General features: G+C 36.3%; 1 pseudogene; it reads left to right on the forward strand.

The window, feature by feature from the left end:
• The first annotated feature begins 290 nt into the window (after nt 1-290).
• LOC143387065 (coiled-coil domain-containing protein 102B-like) overlaps nt 291-18,170 on the forward strand; it is a 193,009-nt pseudogene continuing 175,129 nt past the window's right edge.

Raw genomic sequence — 18,170 nt, forward strand, 5'->3', positions numbered from 1 at the left:
TTATTAAATACTAAATATACATGTGAATGAGGAGGTAGGTATTTTCTTCCTTTTCTGCTCACAGAACATAGTTTCAAATGGGCTGTCTGGAAAGCTTTGAATAACAATACTTAATACTTTGAGAATATTGAAATTATTTTATTTTGGTTATCTTACTTGTGATCCAAAGAGGGTGTTGTGGTATCGGTTTTGAGAGAACTTCTCAACCAATGGGGATCCTTTGGGAGTTAGCGTGGGGTGTCCTTAATACTGGAACAATCCCGTTGGCCAGGCCCCCAGAGCTGCTCAGATGAGAAAAGGATGCAGGAAATTCTCTTGTTTACACATGTGTCTGCAACTGAGACGCTAGCGCAGTCCCGCAAGCCCAGAGGGTAAGAGAATTTCATAACCTTCTGGTTTTCTATTTAATTTTCATACTTTCCTGCTAGGCAAAGCCTGTGTTCTCAGAGCAAAGGAAAAGACAGTTGCTTATAAGATACAGAGGAAAACTATTTACTGTAGGTCTGGAAGCAGGATTTGGGGGATCTTTTTAAAATGCAGTTGATTTCTTCGCTTCCCTTCCTTTTTTCCACTCTAGGTATTATCTGTTCTGACAGCTTCATGCATTTTCTGTCTTAAAACAAAAACAAAAAAAAACTGCACTCTAAACAAAACTCAGGTAAGAATTTCAACTCCAATTTTAGACAGTCATAGAATAGATTGATATTGGACCCTTACTTTCTAGTTCCATTTGCATATAAATGAATGTGTTTGAAGTAATCTGTATTCTTGTAGTAAAAACAGTGAAATTGTAATGCAAAGTCTATGCACTTTTCATTTCATGAGACTTCATGCTGAATTCTTTTTATCCTTAACAGAAAAGTATACTTTATATATAGCACTAATACTGACTTTGTTTTATATGTTACCTGTATAATGTAGAAGAAATAGGAACATGGAATAAAATCATAAAATCTTGTATTTAAGAACAAAGAAAAGAAATTGATGTTCAATTATACAGAAATAAATTGCAGGGCTAAAGGAAAAAAATATCTATGATCAATTGGGAAGAATTTGCTTATGTTTTCTACAAAGATAAATTATCAAATAAATGCCCAGTGGGTAAATCAGTTGGACATAAATATGAGGAAGATATTCTTAAAATAAAAGATACAGTTAGAAATGTTTAAGTAATATAAGGCACTATATAATGATATTTCTTAATAATCTTATTTACATTAATACCCATTTTTCTGTTTTTATAATCTTTTTGTTATCCATAAATGTCCTTATGTACACATTAAATGTTCTTGAATTCTATTTTTTCCATATTTTTGAGAAATAGTAAATTGGAAAGGAATTTAATAAGTTAGTCAGACAATATTTACAGGTTTTGTGTCATTTTGCAATCTGGACTTAAAATATCTGGAGAAATAGTTTATGTGAATTGCTTTATTTTTCAGAAACTTTAAAAATAGTTTTCTTGTGAAATAATGTTATTTTTTGTTTCTCTTTTGAATTCTGCATGTTCATTGGCTTCAACAGTTGCTTCATCCCAGGTACAGAGCTTCTTGCCTCTTGCAGTGGGTATAACCTCTAATTTACGTATTTTAGCTAATTCTTAGAGGCAGAAAGATAATGAATATGATTCTTAAATATATGAAAAATATTCTCAGGTCACCTTTATTTGAAAAAGTGCATTATTTTTATGCTGATATGACAAGGTTAATTGAGATCCATCAAAATCTTAAAAATTTTTATTTTTAGCAGAGATGTTAGTATTATAAGAACTCATGAGACTTTGAAAGAGGTTCAACTTTCTGATGAATATTGAAAAATTAGTGAAACTTAGTTGCTCAAAACAAGAGAAATATTCTTACTTTGTGGAAGTTGTCAACTTAAAGGCACTAATTAGCATAAAGCATGGAGGAATAGTGGGAAGTAATCTGAGAGATCAGAACATGAAAAATGCACTTTGAGAATAGTTGACATTGTGCTCCACATAGGTGGAGCAGAAAATGTTGGTGGAGATCTTAAAATCCACACAATGTCTCAAGTTTTATATATCCTGCAGTGAGGGCGATGGCAAGTTTCTGAGCTGGAGTATATCATTCTTACCTCATTCTCACCATCAGCAGCACATCCTGCCAACACAGATGGTGTTTCCTGGGTGCAAGATGATTGACATACATGTCTTCAATTCTGATAGCTCTGCAATAAACTGAAATTCATTTTACAAGTTACCTTCATTTACACATGAAGAAATCTGGTGTTCAGAAATGTCAAATCATTTACTTACAGCCACAGATACAGTGAGTGCTGGAGCCAGGGTTCCAGGCACTGTCTTTCTGGCTCCAGAGTATGTTCACAGTGCTATGCTGGTATTTCAGGAATGTGAATCTGGTAGAAGTCAAACAGAGAGTTTTGAAATGGGCATTGAATTAATAAAGTACAAAGAGGAGGAAGGGAGACAACAACCCAAAGATCAATTTCAATATTCCGTATAGCCAATCAATCACAATTCTATCAAGTGTTCCACTCTTTTCTTTGGCAATAGAGAACAGAAATCAATGATGAAAATAAGGAACAGTAACTGTTACGGAGACATATCTGGCATTGTGGATCTGTGTCCCTGACTGCCAGGGAGGTGTTTACAGTGTTCTATGCTATGTTTCTAATAAAGTATGAAAATATGGATCACTTGAGGAAGGGACAGTAGGTTTCAGTGTGTGTGGGCACCTGTGTGTGAGTTCATATTTGTCATCTGCATCAAGCCTAATACCTGGTTCATGGTAGATAACAAATGAAAGGCAAATAAATATTTGGGTCTGTGGAAGAGATTTACTAAAAACAAGTACAAATAAAATGCTTGTAGAGAAAAAATAAGGAGCAGATTTTACATTTGAATTGTTTTGCCTCCTCTTCAATACTCATGGCTTTCTTTCTTATTTAAAAAAACATTAAAGAGAAGGTATCTTTTGATTTCTCAGAGGAAATTTCATTACAGGTTTTCAGCAAAGATAACTGTACGCAATAGAAATACTTGAAGTGCTTGGGAATGTTGTCAGGAGCATGTTGACTCTCCTTGATTTCTTTTCAATGTGTGATGTTGAGGACTACTTAGTGACCATGCCCTCTTAACACTATGGAAAGATGCAAAATTATTATCAAAGGAAAGCACCATATACATTTTAGTTTTATCTCAACAAGTGGAAGAGTACACATAAAATTTATGTTCTTAATGGATTATGTAATATTCAGTGTATCCAAAGTAAAAATACTAGAACCTATTTATTAGCAACTGTCCCCCATGTATACAAAATTTAAATATCTTTTATTTCCTCCTGAAGTAAAATAGAACTAGTGTTTGAATTAGCATTCATTTTCTTCTTCTCTCTTTTCTATGGTTTGCATGAAGTTAAAACAAACTTCAGCTTATGCTGTTAATGAGTTTTTTTGGAAGATTTATATACACATATACAAATATATGCATATATGATGGTTTCTATGCTATCAGTTATAAACATGTTATCTGTTATTTTATAAGTATAGTATCATTTAAGTAAGCTTTACAGGAGAAACATATTTTCCATACACTGAAACAGATGAAGATATTTGAAATACAATGATCTGGTCCCTGACCTCATGACTTTGTATTTTAAATAAACAGATTTAGGTTATGTTCCAAGATTATATTGCACAGAATGATTTTTATTCCTGATGCCAAGTTCTCACCAATTACAGATGCTCAAATGTGATAGAATATGAACTTGAGACCTTGGGTACAAAAAGGAAAACTGGACACTGTATTAGAGGAAATAACCTAGCCATTTAATTGAAATCCTAACTTTGAAAAATTATTACTATTACTATGTATTTAAATATTATCTGGGTTGATTTAAGCCAGGTGAGTGAGGGATTCTGGAAAGATGGAAATAATAATCATATAAAATGCTACCGATTGTTCAAATAAAACAGGAATTTCAGGTCTAGAGTTAACCATTAATTAGATTTAGTGATGTAGAAATCATTCATTCTCTAATTTTGTTTGAAGTTGGGGCTAAAACTGATTGAGTAACTTCAAGAGAGAATAGAAAGAGAAAAATGTTTTCTTAAAGATTTTTATTATAAAAATCCAGAGAAATGGGATGGCTCCTGAGCAAGGATCAAGATCACTTTTTGAAAGTTGAAGGTATCACAACACTTCTCTTGCTGATGAGAATGGCCTAAAGCAGGGGTCTAAACTTATGTAACACAGGAGCAAGGACTGTGTTGGCAGGAGACCCGCCTTTGAGTAGGTGAGCGGGGATGAGATGTGCCTACGAACAGGAAGCCTGACTTGAGGGCATGGCCAATCCCTCTGCAGAGACACATAGCACATGTGATGGAGAGGTGTAGAGCGTGGGAAGACATAACAATTTTACCAACAAAGATGCCTTAAGGAAGACAGGAGTCTAGTGGAAGAGAAGTGAAATGGAATAAGGTTGAGTTGGCAGTGGTGAAAGCCCCTTTGAGGTTCAGAATCAAGAACCTGAGGTGAGACCCAAGCAGGTGTTTTCTCTAATATGAGCAGGTGCTCAGGGGCACATACGGAGCAGGCAGATAGATGGCATTGACCTGTTAGGGTTTTCTAAGCTGGTGAGGTGAATGAAATGCCAGGATGAGACTTATCTATTAAAAATGGAGTACAGAGGAGGAGGGGAGGGGAGATGAGAAGTAAGTGAGAGACAGTGAAAAGATAGTAGAGTTGATTGACAGACTCAAAGCTGGGTCAAAAAGGACAGTTACAAGGAGGATGGGAGGAGGTAGTAAGAGGTGTTTGCCATTGATTTGGAAAGAAATGCTAGTGCAGTATGGTGTCTAGGGTGTATAAGCAGCCAGTGGAGAGGTGAAGTGAAGATATTGGAATTATTAGGAACTTAGGGTGAGAATATTAGTTATAATAGTACTATATGTGGAAATGTTTTGGACTTGGAGTTTTTGTCCTTGAAATGTTTCAACTCCTCCACTACTTAAGCAATTAAGTAACACAGTTGGTTTCACTAGATAAATTTTAATACTCATTCCCATGCTAGGGTGCTGGTATCTTGCTAGAATTCTCTGTTTGTCTCCTTTCTGTTTACATCATGTCCTGATTGCTCATACAAACTGCATTAGAAAAATAAATCTTCATGCAGAGAGGGATAGAGCAAGATAGAATTTTTCACATCCAACAAATTTTAAGTCCACAGTTTTTCTAAATGTTTATTCTTTGCCAAAGTTTAAGCTAAAATTTAAATACAGTTAAGTTTTAAGATAATGCTGTTCAGAGAGCATGAATAGGTAATATGATTCTTGGCCTCTAACTTCCAGTACAGCAAATATTTTAACAAATACACATTTTAAAAGTTAGTCATCACTTTTTGCACATTGTCTAAATGGTGGGATTTCTCAAAGTTTAGATTGAACTGTTGAGCAACCAAGATTTTAATCTGGCCTCTGACTCTGCAGCTTTCCTTACACATGGGTTACATTTTCTGTTTCAGAGACTGGAAAGTCAGATCTTTTGAGAAATATAAACACTGCTTATTCACTTCCTGTTATTTTGAAATTTTTAATCCTGTTCCCTTAGTTTTTATTACTAAGGAAATTAACAACTAAGCCAAAATAAAAGAACACAAATGAAAACTGATTCCAGATCAATTAGCAATTATGTTAAGAATTCTGCTTTATAGTTAAATTGGTTTTCTTTTTTAGTGCTTTCTTTTCCTATGTTAAAATTAGAAAATCAGGAACATCAACACTTATAAAGATGATTGGAACCTGAGGATCCTGTGTCTAAACAAATGATTAATTCACTGACTAAAATAAGGAACATATGTACAGGGACTAAAACCAGGAAAAAGTTCTACTCATGTTTATAGCAAGTAATTGTTGGATAAAGTTCTAATATTTGTTTTTTTTTTTAAAGATTTCATGTCTTTCTTAAGATATAAAAATCTTATAAATGAAACACTTCCAGTGAGATCAACATTTGCATCTCATTGTTATAAGGAGCTTATGCACTACAAAAGCATCACGTTGTGTTTTCCGAAGGATGTATCTGAAAACTGAGTTCTTGTTTATATTACATTAAAATGAAAAGAATTACAATAAAATGTGATTGATAGTATTTCTATGGACTCAGAAGAGTCCACAGAAATGTAATGATGCCACACATCTAATTATGGTGACTCAGACACTCTTGGGTAAACCCCCATACACTGTTAGCTAATGTCCTGCTAATCCATGGTAATGATATATTTATATTAGGCTATATATACATTATTTCCCTTTTGTTAGTTTGTACAAGAATATTAGTCTTAAATAATTCCATTATCTGTCTTTGATTTTTTGATAAATTTTCTGAGTTTAAAAATGCTCCTTAACAGGAGAAATTACTTGATTTAACTGCATATAAATGAATGTTATTTTATTTAGGTTGAAAACACATTTTTCATCTTCCTTTGATCTTTTTTCATTCATCTCCCAAGACATACAATGATATACTTTCTGAAATTCATGCTATTAGTATTCAGAAGGAGCTAGCCTTGTGATTTCAAAATTAATTGTGTACTTTAAGAAAAAACAATTATGAAACAGGAAGTTCCATATTCACTAATAATTTTATTCTGTCAACCTCTTCTGCAACTTCATTAATAAAGGCATTTAATTCAAGGACTAAAGCTGTCCTGTGGGTTTGGAGTATTCAAAGACTTAGTTTTTGCAGGGCTGCCCTGTGAACACACCGCTGTGGAGGGGTGGAGGCAGCCAGCTTTCCTGTCTCCATAACACACTTGGAGGATATTTAGGAAGTTCAGTTGACTTTCTGCCCCAGTCCCTTCATTTTCCATATAGAAAGTAGAGTTGGCTGTGTAAATATTTATATGTGGGAGGGTAATCAGGAGTATTAAACTCCAAAAACAGGGCTAGTTTGTTTTATAGTTTATACAATTCTATTTTCCAAATAATTCATTTTCATTCATAATATAAGTTTTGTTTCATTTAAAAATGTGAACAGCTCGCTAACTTGATAAAAGTGAGTCTTTGGAAAACTTTTCTTTTTTAATACTTACTTGAATTTCTCAGTCAGATTTCACAGGTAATCACAATGGGAGCTCCTTGAGGGTGGACATTCAAATTTCTTTCTTCTCTGGTACAACTTCAACCTCTAGAATGATGTGCTTGGGACATAGTGGACATTCAATAAGCACTCACTGACTTAATACAAAAATGCAAATATAAAAATATAAGAAATATTTATCTTTATTCTACTGTAACATCATGCAGAAATGAGAAGACATTTTTGTGTGTGTTTTAATAAAATGGTCATCAGAATACAACAGACACTAGTATTGCTGTATGTATATACGTGACTGTATAACCAATATGATCCTGCAATCTGTACACGTGGAAAAATGAGAATTCATACCCCATTGAATCAAATGTATGATATGTCAAGATCATTGTATTGTCTTGAGCAACTAATAAAAAATAAATTTTTTTAAAAAGGAAATAAAATTAGAATAGAAATGAGCAAAAAAAATGGTCATCAGAATACATCATTTCATATGAACTTGCTGGCTTTTGTGTCTCTTATTTTGCTTTTGTTATCACATGAGCTCCTTGAGTGTTAGACAAAGGAAAATAATTATAGGCACTTGAAAATCTTAAAATTACTGTAGTTTACTACTTTTTGTTTTTTTGATATATAATTTACTTTATATGATAATCTTTTTCATTGAAGTTTGGAGCCACAGAAAGATTTGCAACAGAATACAAATCACTTAGAGTGGAATAGAATATATTATATGCAAGGGATGCTGGCTTAGGAAACACACACACAGACTCACACAATATAAAATCTAATATAACTAAAAGATTTAAAAGGATAGTAAGCAGCTATGTACTTTTTCAGATGAATTTTATTTTTATTTTTATCTTTTTTTCAACAGGAAGTTATTTATAAATCTCATTGAATCATTTCCACAAAAGGGAAAATAATTTGGGTTACCATAGCAGCTAGCAAAGCCCCACTTAGATTTTTATCTATGCTTGAGACAGATGCCTGCTGATTAAAATGAAAACACAACAGCAAAAAAGACCAAACATAACTTTTTGTAACTCTACAACAGCATTAAAAATTTCAAGGAAATCTCCCCTAATCTGCTTTAACAATCTAGTAACTAAAATCTCCATTGTTAGTGTGTCTCACTCTGCCTTTTCTCTGAATGCTTCCTGAATGAAGTTTACTCTTATAATTTGCAAGTTCAGGGATTTTTATTGCAACTCTGTTTAAAAAATTTCTTAATGAGGAAGTCCGAACATAAAGTCATAAATCATATAGAACCTCCACAGAAACATTTAAAAAACTGTTACCTTTCTATGTTGATACAATGTCAACTTTAAGGAAGGGAGCAATTGACTCAGGCAGGAGAGGTTTGAGGACAGAGGGTTCTGGAAGGAATGGGCAAGGTGAAGGGGAGACTGGAGGGAGGCTGCTTTCGGGAAGGTGAGAGCAAGGGAGAGAGCAGGGATCAGGGTGGTGATCCCCTGATGCATGGAGTAGGGACAGCCATGAGACTTGGAGGTGAGTGAGCCAGGGAGGTGAAGTCTGGATCTGCAAGGAGCAAACACCAGGCTGAGTTAGGACTTAATGCACTGAGCCTGCTGACTTAAATGAGAGAGTGGCTCAGTCACTGAACATGAGTATCTTCCATATTAGAAGGAAAAATAAAACTCTGCCAAGAGAGAATAAGATAAAACCACACGGGAATACATAGGCTTGGATTTTTATTACTACAGACCAGTCCTTAATCTTTTGTTGTTAAACACTATTGTTGAAACATAAGGAGATTGCAAGAACTACAAATCATGGTTAGATTTATGAAAAAGAAAAGCAGCTTTTCATATTTCCATGAGTTAAAGTCTCTATTTTAATGGGAAAACATATTTTAGTAATTTTACTTAAAAATAAATTCAAAATCCACTTATGTTAATGTATCAAATAGTCTCTATTCTACTTTATGAAAAGTGTCAAAGTTTTAAAGTATATTTTGTGACAAAATTTAATTCATAACCAAGATAGTAATTTCAGGAGAAATTTTCCTTTTGTGTCTTGTGAACATAATAATATGTGACCATATGTGATTACCTACTTAGGGATTATGTACTTAAAAAGGAGTAGAGAATGACTATCATGTCTTGGTGCAGTTTAAATAATAGAAGTACTTAGAGAAAATATTAGGGAATTCAAATGGCATCTCAACAGGCTGGCATAAAATATCTCTTTTAGCAGAGGCTGTGCTTTTCAGATCTTTATATTAACTGAGTAGGTTGATGCTTTTATATAAGTCAAGAACAAGTAAAATACAAAAATGAATAAAATATATCAAGACCCTAATGAATATTGAAGTTTGAAATGTGAACATAAATATCAGTACAAGCTGGTACTTGTATACTCTTCATGAAAGAAACACTCCTTCTGAATAAATATAAGCAACATACAGTGAAGCAAATACTGACATTCCAAGGAAATTGATTGATATCCGTAGCACAAGATTAAAAGCTAGGGAGATAGAGTAGGGGAAAAGGAAACTTGGACGAAGGGAAGGGGAGTGGAGGGAGAGCCCTTAGACATCTGTTCCAGTAATTCAGGACAGAGGGGATGGTACTTGGACTAAGTAGGTGCCAAGAGAAAAGTGAATGGAGATGAAGAACTTTCAGAAGTTACAGTGAGCAGGACTGACAGCTGATGGTGTACGGGGACGATGAAGAATGTTTAGGAAGGAAAAACTGACAACCTTCTGGCTTCCACCAGCTCAAAGATGCTGGTGCCTTTAGATGGTACGAAAAAATGAAGGAAAGCAGCTAATCTTTTTTTAAAAATTACAAATATTTTATGAATATTAATCATATGATACATACATTTTCCTTCAATCAAAGTTATTCATATCATGCATTTAATGGGAAATTGTTATGTCAACAGTTCCAAAAGTAAAGTATCTTTCAGACCATATACTTTCTCTTTAAAATCTCTGCGTATTCTTGTTGTGCTTCTAAAAGTAGCTTTTGGCTTGACTTAGTAGATTTGGGTGTAATGGTTCTAGTGGGTCCAGGTTCAAACTCTGTGGTCACTTCTTCTAGTGCTCTGGGGAAGCTTTTGCCGGCCGCCTGCTCCGTCTTGGCCAGGTGGTCCTCCCCGCTCTTCCTTGCAGGCTGTGGCTGTGAGGAACGAACCACTACGTTGTTTTCTCTTGGACCAAGACTTTCTCCGTGTCCCTGACTGTGGTCCTGATTTTCTAGGCTGCAGAGTTTGATCTTAGAAAGCTCTTGGAAGCAAGCTCACTGTTTTCTTTGGGGTGGCCTGTGTCAGCCTCCGTCTTGGCCTGAGAACTGGAGTACTCCTCTCTGGTGCGCTGGAGACCCAGTTCCAGGTCTCTCCCCGGGGTCTGACTTTCGTAAGGATGGGACGGCGCCAGATCCAGTCTGGCGCGGTAGGGTTCCAGCTCGGCTTCCAGTCTGGCCTTGCCTTGCTTCAGCTTCTCCAGTTCCGACGTTAGCATCGTAATCTCAGCTTTCAGGTCGTTCAGCTGCTCCTTTCTCTGGAACGTCGTTTCTCTCTGCGCTCTCTCGTACACTCGGATGGTCCTCTGGAGGTCGTCGCTCTTTGCTTTCACAGTTTCAATGTTCTCTAGGTATCTCTGCTCCATGTCCTGGCTCTGCCATCTCACCCTGTCGATGTTCACTCTGAGCAGAGCGATTTTGTCCTCCAAACTGTTGTATTTTTGCAATAGATCTTTTTTGGTACATCCACTAGTGGGAACCTGGGGCTGGTCACTGTCACCAAGCCTCTTGGGCTCTTCCTCTGGAGTTACTCCCAAGCCGGGGGCTGAGCCGGGCGCTTCTGCGCCTGCCTTGATTGTGTCCTGTGGGCCATCCATGTTAAAGTTTCCCCGTCCTCCGCGTGAGAAGATACAGGAGCCTCATCTCGCAGCCTCTTGACAGCTAAATGTCCAGACTGAGCAAAAGTTTTCTGCTAAAAGGCTGGGGGTCGAGTTGCGACCAGCTTTTTCATATTATACACACGTGCCTTCCACAAATGACCAGTGAGTCCTCCCAAAGGGTGGTGGGCACTGCCAGTTGACCCAATGCGGGGGTGGGGGGGCTCCTGGCAGTTTCTTGCTTTGGTAGAACCTAGAGCAGCCGCCGGTTGACAGCGAGCCGTTCCACCGTCTTTGTCCCGGGCTTCGCTACCTTCCAGGACCATTAGGACCGTGGTTCTTCCCGGTCAGGACCAAGTGACCGGGAAGAACCGTCAAACCGCCACCGGCACGGAGCTGTCACGCAGCGCCCCATCTGCGCGGCTCACGGGTCTAACTCGTGGCAGGACTTTCCGTCGTCCATCCGCCGTCTCGGCCCTCGAAGCCCCTGACGGCCACCGCAGCGTCTGTGGGCCACCCAAAGGCGCCACGTCCTTAGCGGTGGCTTCACCTGGGTCTGAGAGGGTGGGGCAGGGAGGCCCGGCAGCCTGCAGTCATCAGGGCACCGAGATGACCAGAGTGAATTTATATACAAGGAACAACATGGTATCTGTTCCCAGGCTCCCTGGAGCCCCAGAATTCATTGATTCTTTCTAGGAAATAATGGGAATATTTCTATACTGCCTCAGGGGGAAAACTGGAATATTTTCTCTACTCCAGTTTCTAGGAAAGGTGTGAAAAATATTTCTTCAGTCTCTCTTTTTTTTTTTTTAAAAAAAAAGGGCTGAATTTTTTAGTTTGCAAATTATTGATAATGTTTTTTTTCTCCTAAGCCTTTTCTCTAAATAACACGCATTGTGCTCTGTTATGCTGGAATAGTTATTCAATTTACATGATCTCTTTCAACAAATCACACACTTTAAATTGAAATAAACTGGCTTAACCAAGGAACAATATTCTTTCTTAGAATCATAGAACTCTAGGTTCAAACAGTAGGCTAGCTCAGCTCCATTCAGACATTTCTTAAAATCTATCCTGTATAATTACATTGTTTTCAAAGGAAAACTGAAGAAAGATATAGCTATTTTCTGTCTTCAAATATTTCTTTTGATTCTCTAAAAAAAATTAAAAGGCAGCAATAAATGACAGAATATCATTTCATAGAAACTGTTTTCTGAAATGTTTAGAAATTAGCTGAGAGCATGCATTTCAAAAAATGCAAATGATCTCAGAAGTATTTGAAGTAGAAATAAGTGCTGTAACATTCTTCTCAGAATATTTCATTTAAAATAAAATCAAGGTGAAAGAAAAAACTCTACAATGTGTTTATTATAAGTTGAAAGACTAAAAACTAACTTTAATGAGGAAAACTAATACCTCAGAACATTTAGGATAATTATATTTATTCTTCTGCTACATAACTCTATCGCTGCTAATGTTTTTGGTGTGTTAGATTATTTTACCGGAAAATTATTTTCAACAATATTAATTAATAGTAAAGGTTGTGTATTGTAGCTACATGTAGTTTCTTAACCTCTTTTTATTGAAGAAATAAAGTATTTTACATAGGTTATATGAGTAAACTACCTTATCACACATTAGCTCGAGGTTTTTAGTTATTGAAAGCTAAATGCTTTTGGTCACCAGTTCTGAAATATTAAAATTAATTACCATTTCCTAGTTATTATTCTCTCACCTTTTCCCTACATTTCTTTGATTCACACACTCACACCCACATCAACCACACATGCAAATACACACATACCAGAAGTGTTTTTGTCTCCAACAAGACTGAGCTCCAACAAGACTGAGGAATCCCAGTGGATACTCATACCCACATCAACCACGCACAAAAACACCAAACACATACTGAAATGTTTTTGTCTCCAACAAGCTTGGGGAGATGCCTGATGATTGGAATATGACTCCCTTGTAGGATCCCAATGGACACACAGAAACCAAAATTCATAGATTTTCAGTAACCTCTTTCTAAATTGAATTGAGGTTTTGATTCCCCCTAGATTCACTAATTGAATATCTTCTTTATTCTGGTTTCTGTGAGAACTCAAAGGAGATGCTGCCCCTATGAATCAATCTCTCTCTCCTCTCTCTCTCTCTCTCTCTCTCTCTCTCTCTCTCTCTCTTTCACACACACACACACACACACACACACACACACACACTGAACACTTTTTTTTTTCAAAGCTTATGCCCTACCTTCATTTCCCCAACTCTTTCTGCAGACACCAGGTCTGTTTTTCAGTCTAGACTGTGTACCTAGCATACTGTAGTGTAAACCAGGACTGACAACAGAGAGGACAGCAGAGCAATGGGCCCCGTGAGGTGAGCTTTCTATTTGGACAGGAACCAAGGGAAACTCAGCTTCAGTTGTTTACTTCAATTTATCATTTCACTGTTCCCTTAACTAGATTATTTGGAAGTGGAATTGTTTACATTCCTACATCCTGTTCATTTTTTATCTTTAAACACTTTGTTTTCTAGATTTTATTAATCTCATTTCCCCTAATTTCAGTTTAGCAGATTTTTTTTTTCCTGCCTGAAGGAAGAGGAGAAAATAAAACACACTGTTCTTTACTAAAGATGTGACCGACACTAGCAATCAGAAATGTGTGCCAGTTGGCTTTATATTCTGAATTTTAATTTCAGCCACAGATTCACCATGTACAGAAGGGGAATATATATAGAGAGAGAGAGAAAAAAAAAAGCATAAAATAATGACAGATACCATCTATTGAACGTGTGTGTTGTTCCTGGAGTATGTGAACATGTGTGTATGAATGTGTGTGTGTGTGTGTGTATGTCTATAGGGGGTGAAATAGCCACAATCACTCCTGTTTTATTGTAAAACAGGACAAGTTAACTTCTATGGGTCACACCTGCACAAAAGTGGCACATTGGTTTTCAGTCTAGCTTACTCCCCATTCCCTTTCATGATTTTTGGAAACAAAGGAGCTTGTAGAAAGGTTCTCTTGAAGAGCGATCAACAGCTGTCAAACAGTAATAATGGGTAAAAGCAGCATGACACAGGGGAAGGATCAGCTTGGCTGACTTAATCTATAATAAAACCAGAGATAAAATGTATGTTCAAAGTAACTCTTGTGATGGTTAACAGGATGCTCTGGACCGGTCTAACGTTTTCCATTCCAGGAGAGAGAAAGTAGTGAGTTGTATAGAGCCAAAAGAATCTCGAGCCATCCCACTACTTAACTGTTGCTGTTTAGACCAAACAACAACAACAACAACAACAACAATATATATATATATATATATATATATATATATATATATATATATATATATATAATGTTACATGAGTTTTTATATTTTAAAATTAAGTTTATCACTACTTTTATAAAATGCTTGATTGACATGATTATACTGGTCTGAGAATTCTTTTGATCTGAAATAGTACAGAGATTCCTATAGCATAAAATAAGGTTGAATTTGTTTTTCCCCCCTAAATTTATGCAACAGAATTCCATGGGAAACTTGGGGATCTGAAGTAAAATCTTTTATGTTGCCAAGGATTGTTAGAAATTTATAAATAGATTTGGCTTTCATAAGCATAGTGAGCAAGAAGAATTCAAAACTGGAATTAAAACTTTTTCATAATATCAAGTTACATATTTGCTTTTCTCATTTTAATTTTAGCATTTGAATAGCAACATAATTATTAGAATTCTGTTTTTGTGTGTCCTAACTGTTTGAAATGGAAATATGTATAAAGATGGAGGAAGTGGGTAGGTTTTTAAATTTTTTCAAGTCTAATTATCTTTGTTTAGTTCTTGCTCATTATATTGAAGCAGGCCCAGAGAATCTTGCACTGACTTATTTAAATTGAACATTTTTGTGAATGCAAGAATGGTATCTTTGAGTGGACAAGGTATTAAGAAATGACCTCAGTTGCCTGTTTGTATAGGATCACAGGACAGTTGATCACTTTGTCATGAGACTTCTCAAAGATCATACAAATTATTTGTTTGCTGATATTTATGCCTTATTTCTAGTAAAGGATGTATATTTAAGAATCAAATTCTGATAATATGAACATAGCATTTTTAATGAGTATTAATTTCACAAGACAAAAACATATATGGAGAACTTAATGTGGGTGTTTGTATAATCAAACATGTTTCTTTGTATTAAAGAGACAATTCGAAAAGAGCTAAATTTTTAATTTTTCGGTATATTGTCACTTCATTCCAATAAAAACAAAAATGAAATTTGTACATGTGACATATATCATGTTATTTGTATATATATAGTATCGTATATATAAATCTCATCATACTTTTACTGCAACTAAGTGAATTTATTGGAGACATTTTGCATTTTAGAACCATTCAGAATTTTCATAATAAACCACACTATTGGAGGAGACTTTATTAGACCCACTGAGGTTGTCCACTCTTTGGAGGAGTGCATCTCCTTTCAGGCAGAGCTGATGTAATTTGCAGAAGAGAGGGAACCATGTGGACCCAGCCCTGTGGCCAGGCTCTTCTCCCCCAGTGTGTCTGCAAAGTCTTTTCTCCTTATACTCTCCCCTCAGCCACCAAGCAAAGGCTCAGTGCTGCTCTGTGGTCAGTCTGAACTCTCACAGGAGCTCACCTTGCCAAGCAGGACAATGCTCTTCATCACATGTCTCTTGCCCCTCCTGGAAGCACCCTGACTGCTGAGATCTGGATGGATATATAAAGACATCTCTGGCTGCTTTCTGGTGATCTCAATGCTGAGATTCAATGTTGGTGGATTCTCTAAAGTTATTTAGCCAAAGCACATAGAGCTCATGGATTTTTGAGAGCAGTCATGAAGTCACCCTCCAGCTCAAGTGGCAGAGCCCTGTTAGAATGTCCACCATGCCACCTCCTCATCATCACCCCTGTGCAGTGGAAAACTCTAATCTCTGTCATGCACACTTGTGCCTCCTTTGGGGCTCATTATAAATGTGAATATGCAGAATGCATTATTTTGTGTGTTTCTGAAGTTCGTCCCCATGGCAACAGCATTGATTTGTGTTATGTAATTGCCCATCACATGACTATGGCAAAATATATGTGTTCGTTTTTAGTTCACAGACAATGGATACTTTCAATTTTGAGCTATTAGGAAAAATGAAGTGGGGATAGCTCTTGTGGTTACGGTTTTCCATTGTGGTTTTAATTTGCATTTCCTTAGTAACAGATGGCATAAGGATATTCCATATGCTCATCGACTACAGGAATATTGTCTTTCACAAAATGCATTTTCACGTCTGTAGCATGTTGTTCAAAAATCTTGTTTTCTGGTCAATATGTGACTTCTTCAGTTCCAAGTCATTCCGTGAATGGCTGATACCTTCTCCAGTGAGACTGTTTGTATTTTCATTCTGTTGATCATCTCTTCTTTTAAACAGAAAATCTTAGGTTAAACACAGTTTAGCAAATGTACAAATATTTTACTTTGTGATTAAAATTTGGTATCCTGTTTAGAGAACCTGCTTACTGTAATGTTATGAGTGATTTTTCTTAGTTAACTTACAGAAGATTTATTGCTCTGTCTTATGCATTTGGGTGAGCATTTTAGTTTTGTTTTCTTTGTGGCACGGGGGATTGAATTCAGGGGAGCTCTAAGACAGAATGATATTTCCTATGACAAATTTTTCATGTCTTTATTGTTATTGTGAGATAGGGCTTGCTAAGTTGCTGAGACTAACCACAAACTTGAAATCTTCCTGGGTCAGCCTCCAGTCTTTGGAATACAGGAGTGTCTCCACTGTTCCTGGCTGAGCACTCTATTTGGAAGATTACTCTTACATATTGTGATGCAATGGTTAGTTCTATGTAAATGTATTGTTGAATTGGCATTTTTTTTGTTAAAGGAAAAACTATTTCCCCTATTGAATGGTCATAAATCAGGTTCAAAAGAAATCTGTCTGTATTTAGATTTTGTATTCCCTTCCATTAGTGTATTCATCTCTTTTATTTGCCAATATCATATTGTCTTAACTATGCAGCATTATCTTATTTCCTTCTAACTTTATTTTCTTCTAATTCTGCTCTTTTTTTTAAGTTGTAGATGGACACAATACCTTTATTTATTTATGTAGTGCTGAGGCTGGAACCCCGTGCCTTGTGCGTGTGAGGCAATCTCTCTACCACAGAGCCACACAACCCCAGCTCCTTAATTCTGTTCTTTTGTAAATATTTTCTTGTCTTTCTTTGATTCTTGGCCTTGCCATGTGGGATGTAGATTCCAGCAGTCAACAGTGAATTCCTCACCTGGAGCCATGGACACAATTCAAGGGCTGAGTGAAAGGAACCATCCAGTATGAAGCACAAAACTGTGCTTCAGCAACAGGAAGCAAAGATATCTGATGAAAGAAGCTGAGGAGGCTACCGTCAGCAGACCTTCCCCTAAAGACTGGCCAGAGGAAGTCCTTCAGGTGGAGGAAAGACAAAACGAGTGAAGGTTTCCTGGAGCATCAGAAAACAGGGAAGAACAACTATGCAGTGGAAAGATCATGTGTATGAGAAAACACTTTCTCCTCATTGGTTTACAGATCTGATTATTTAAATAAGAATCAAGACCACTGTATACCCAAGAAAGTGATATTTAAAGAAATGAAAAGGGCCTAAACATAATAGTTTTTCTACACTGCGCTGTACGTCATATTTACATATTTTAATTTCTAGACAATCACTATGAAACCTGGACAAAGTGATATACTCAAGACATCAGGCAAGTGGATTTAAAAAAAAAAAAAACAATGTTTGAATAACATATGGCAGAAAAGAAGACAATGACAACAATGAAGAAGAAGAAGAGGAGGAGAGGGGAGGAGGGGGAGAAGAAATAGAATAAGAAACAGAAAACAAACAATAAAAGGCAGACTCCAGTTCCCAAGTATCAATAATGCCTTAATATCCTTAATATACTCATTAAAAGTCAGGGGTTGCCATTTGACCCAGCTATCCCTCTCCTCGATCTATACCCAAAGGACTTAAAAAGAGCACACTTACAGGGGCACAGCCACATCAATGTTTATAGCAGCAAAATTCACAACAGCTAAACTGTGGAACCAACCTAGATGTCCTGCAGTAGATGAATGGATTAAAAAATGTGGCATATATACACAATGTAATATTACTCAGCAATAAAAGAGAATGAAATCATGGCATTTGCAAGTAAATG

The sequence above is a fragment of the Callospermophilus lateralis genome, unplaced genomic scaffold, assembly GCF_048772815.1.
Source record: "Callospermophilus lateralis isolate mCalLat2 unplaced genomic scaffold, mCalLat2.hap1 Scaffold_124, whole genome shotgun sequence".
NCBI lineage: Eukaryota > Metazoa > Chordata > Mammalia > Rodentia > Sciuridae > Callospermophilus > Callospermophilus lateralis.